Source organism: Populus euphratica, unplaced genomic scaffold, assembly GCF_000495115.2.
Source record: "Populus euphratica unplaced genomic scaffold, PopEup_1.0 scaffold167.1, whole genome shotgun sequence".
Taxonomy (NCBI): domain Eukaryota; kingdom Viridiplantae; phylum Streptophyta; class Magnoliopsida; order Malpighiales; family Salicaceae; genus Populus; species Populus euphratica.
Window position 1 is genome coordinate 435,232 of NW_011500052.1, and position 5,018 is coordinate 440,249.

The following is a 5,018-nucleotide window of genomic DNA, read 5'->3' on the forward strand; positions in this document are numbered from 1 at the left end:
TGGATTATGAAAAATTTAGAAATGGTCAATAAATTTAGTCGGCAAGATACAATTTCTATTTAGATTAGGATTTTTCTATATTAGTTTAATTCCCTGGTTGTTTAAAACTTTATGCATATAAAAAAACTTGTAATTTAAAATTATTAATAAGCATAAAAATAAAAAGAATAGCTAAGATGACACACTTAATAAAAGTATATCTTTCCCTTAATTTTCTTTTTATTCTTAAGTTCTTAACCTTGAAATTCTTTGTTGATCTTATACCATATCTGCCTTGCATGATTCAAATTACAATATATCTTGAGAGAAGTTAAGCGTAAAAATTCTATATAGTCTTTAATATGTCTGCTGACCAGATTAAGCTTGTCATGTTAGGATCATTTTATGAAGCTAGAACATGGCCAAGCTAAAAGCTGAACGCCTCTACTTTGTTGCAGTATTTTAAAATGCAAAATTTTATGTCAAATCGATCGAGTATGACTAAATATATCTACAAAAACCACTAGGAAGAGAAGCACAAGGAAATCACGGATTATTCTAGTCTATATCTTCCAGGAAGGCATTGGAGATCATGGCATGAACCCGTCCAAGTAGTTGCGCATTCAGGTCCTGTTGAATCACAGCACTTGCAAACAACTCCCAGCGTCTGAAAAATCTTGGAATATTCTACAAATTGCATGCTCATGGTAAGTAAGAGAACAATCGATCAATTTATAATCATCGTTTGAGAGACATCTTAAGTGTAAAATTGCGATACATATGTACGTACTTACTTTGTTGAGGTAGGGATGAAAGCGCCCTCGCTTCTATGGTTCTTTGTTTCTGGGATGCAGATACAGTGACTATTAGCAGCAGCAGAAGCAAAAATGACTTAGGCATACCCATGCTTGATCCTTCTGTTTTCCGACAGCTAAACATGGACTTACATATACACACACATACCCGCGCATGAATCATGGAGTTGAGAAGTTCAGCTGTATTTTCCGACCTTCATAAATAATAATCAGAGAGGCAAGTGGGGTGGCTTCAATTTGAAAGAAACGTCATCTTGTCGTATTATGACAGAAAGAGCGGTGGTGGATTGGTTTAATAATTGTGGAAAAATTGATCCAATTCGGTAAGCTTTGTCTAGAAGCTGGGCTGGCACTTTCTGTTTGAATTTGTTTACATGGGATTTAAGTGGGCTTCTAGATCAAACACCAGGATCGTGCCACACGTTTCCAAATTGCTTAATTTTCCACACAAGGGCCAAGGAATTGGTTGGAAACTTCCACCTCCATGTCACGGTTTAACTGATATTGACATTTAGTAGACCTTCAATATTGGACATATCTGGGCCTTTGTCTGGTTTTATTGCTTGTCTTTGATTTTAATTTAAAATTTTAAATAGGTCCATATCAGATCACAGTGAAGTCAGCCTTTACCGTCTACAATCTCTGCACCAAAAAGCATTTTCCATGTAGACTTTGTCGTGTGGTTCGGAATCTTGATACAGAAAATGTCTCACGAGGATAGAATGGTAGCTAGGCAAGTTGTCCGAGTTGTGTGTGACTTTGACTTGAGGTCTCAAAATTAATGTTACAATCACTTAATTCTCATAATCATATATTACACATGGTCTATGAGCATATTTGAAACTCTATAGCTTGGTAAACCTCTGATAGTAATGGCGAATCAAGTTTCGATGGACAATAATCAAAGCGAACTCGCATGAGAATTAGCAAAGAGAGTATTTATATTGTGTTCATCCTCGAACACTTCGAAATATCTCATATGAATGTGGAGTCCCTCCTCCTGTACGCATCAGGTAATATCATAACAGTTTCCAAGCTTATAAACAAGTCTCATTGATTCCTGGATCATTGATGAAACTGTAAATCTTTTTAACTAAAGTAGATAGCTATAACAACGGATCTGCTATAGAAGCATTCCTAGAATATTGAGTTGCCTTTTTTTGGCAAGGGACAAAGCATTATCGTATGACATGTCTAGCTATCCTCCAAAAATAGGAATAGATCTAGTTGATTTTGCCTCCAAGTTAATGTACTCATATTTATCTTCATGGCGCATTGAAAACAATTTTGTTTAATGGAATGTTATATTTTTTTTTTTTGTAGTCAATCACATTGACTTTATTTATATAAAATCATGTTTATTATTATTAAAGATTTTATTTATCTTTAATATTCATTCATGATTGATTATTGAGTTTAGAGTAAACATAAAGTTATTAAAATAAAAATATTTTATAAAAAAATTATAAAATAGTTATAATTATGATATTAATATTGCATTAAAGTATTATTTCTAAATGTTCTTAATCGGTATTACATTAAGGCTAGACATTAATTAATTAGAGTTATTGAGAACAATATATATTATATTCTTTCCCTTTATGAATAAAAATAATTGTTCTTATAAGTTGATATATAAGGAATATCTAAAACTAATATATATATATATATATAAGATCTTTTTAGATGACACGTACATTAAACTAACCTATTTGAGGATTGTTTATAAGAAGATCATGTGTATCTATGAAAAGACTTATATGATAGTTATATAAGTAATTCTTAAACTTGAAATCACTAAGTTATCTTATATTTTAAAAAATAGCATTTGGATACTATCTCAAGATAAAAAAGACTAAGATGGTGGAGATAGATAAGACAAAACATAAACAAAACAGATAGAATTATGTTTAGTAATGATGTACAAGACAAAGTAACTATTTTTATATTATGTATGGTAATGGTAGACAAGATAGAATAAAATATAAAAAAACTATATTTTACCCATAATTTGTATTGCTATCAAACATACATATTTTTTAAAAAATAAAATAATTAGATTTTTTAGTTTATATTGAGAGTTGAAATTAATAAGATTATAATAACCCTAGTCATAAAATCATGACTAACTTGGCTGGTTGACCTAGAAACGAGTAACTTAGGGTCTAGACTAGTTTGAGTTTAAGAAAAAATAAAGGAATGATTGACTCAACTTGACTTGATCAAAAATCCTAATCATCTTGAGATTAAAAAAAGGTAAAAAACAATGTTACTTTGATTATTTAAAAAAAATTGGTGTCAAACGGATTGACCCTCTCAAACTATGGTATGAATATTACCTAAAGTCGACTCTAGAATCGAGTTTTAAAGTTATGATAATAATTATTTTTATTTATAAGTTGACTCGGGTCAACTTAAGTTAACCCTTCTAACCCGTAACCCAGGTCTTGCCCTTGTTGACCCTTAAATCAGGTTTTAAAACTATGATAATAACAATATTTATTCTTACATTGAACCGAGTTAACTAGGGTTAACAGTTCCTATACATTTATTCTTACATTGACCCGAGTTAACTAGGGTTAACAGTTCCTATAACACCCTGTACTTTAAATATGATTTTCATCTTTCTAAATTATCCTAAACATGAAAATTAGGGATATTATTTTTATACAACGATAAGAATTGTCTTAACTCAACATCTAAAAATTTCATTAAAAAATACACCGTTACACAATCTTTATTTACACTTTTATATAGTACATTGCTTTCCAATTTATTTACATGAGATTTATTTACAAACATTCATTACATATTGCTAGAACTTATTCAATATATGAAGAATAATTAACTTAATAATGTTTCTTATGGAGTCGTGATATCCTAAATAAAATACCTGTAAAATATATAACATCATGAAACTCGTAATGAATATTTGTGTCATCAGAGTTACTAATAATTATCAATGATACAAGTAAAATCAATTTCACTAACTTTGTTTTTGTAAATACATTTATTCAAATTTAATACATTTCTATTAATCATTGATGAACTTTTATTTCATTATAGTACTCATTTAACAATCATAGTTACTTCATAATAACTCCGGTTCAAAACACGTTTGATGATTAGTACTTAAAAATGTATTTTTGTCAAGGTTTTATATTATTACTTTGCACTTGAAATATCAATAACTCCTTAACTAAAACATGTTTTATAATAATAAGTCTAATACCGGAAGGTACCTTTAATTTATGGTAAATGTTCATCCTAAATACAGGTCTATTACATAAATAAAAGGATTGATTGATCAGTTAAAGTATTGAAATTGAAAGGACAAAACGAGGGCCAAAGTTAGAAAAGATATGCTAATGTAGTCCAAACTGGAGTATTGTTCGGTAATTGGGTCATATTTAGAGTTGTAGATCTCAAATTTAGGTCTGTTTTATATGGGTGGAAAGCTAAGACTATACCTAAAACTTTCATAGAAGTCAAGACTCAATTATGTTGTTTGGAAGTCCAAATCCTAGCAAAAATGTAGAAATTTAAATTTGTACTACAGCCCAGACATTATTCAGTGTTTAGCCCATATCTCGAGTTCTAAAAGTCTAAATGACCTTAATATTTTTTCCTAAAAAGCTTAGATAATTTCTTAGAACTTTCATGTGGAAATTCAAATTCTAATGTTATTAATGATGGTTTTGGCAAACAAGAACATAAAAATTGTCACCAAGTCAAGATTTTGTTGCTCACTAATCAATTAGTCATCAAATCAATAGTTTCTAATTTTGATCAATTAGTCATCAAATCAATAGTTCCCAATTTTGGCCTATAAAAGGAGGCATTTGCCATGCATTTAGGCATCTTGGTTTCCAGATCAAGATCATGCTCTTCCTTTCTCTCTTTGTATTTTTTGTAATGTTTATGCTTTGCTTTCATTAATATCAAGTTTATGCCTTTCATTTCCTTTCCTTTACTTAGTTAACTTTTATGTTCTTATTTTGTTTATCTATTTTGCTTTCTTTCATTATGTCTAGCTAAGTTAATTATGTCAAGGTGAAAAGGTTACACTAATGGTGTAAGAATAAGTATAATGTAAACTTAATATGGACTTTAATGTTTGATACTAACATGTTTTGTATTTGTTATGTTGTTCACTTTCATTACTTTGCTTGTTAAATGGTTAGTCTAAATTTGTGTTGTATAACACTTGGTACAACAAATACT

The 5,018-nt window shown here is 29.7% G+C and overlaps 1 long non-coding RNA gene across 1 annotated transcript; it reads right to left on the reverse strand.

The window, feature by feature from the left end:
• Window positions 1-306: 306 nt before the first annotated feature.
• LOC105107726 (uncharacterized) lies at window positions 307-1,063 on the reverse strand. Its single transcript, XR_838937.1, has 2 exons — window positions 774-1,063; window positions 307-666 (listed from the first exon to the last, which is right to left on the reverse strand). It is a non-coding gene; the product is annotated as an uncharacterized LOC105107726 (long non-coding RNA).
• Between the last annotated feature and the right edge of the window lie 3,955 nt (window positions 1,064-5,018).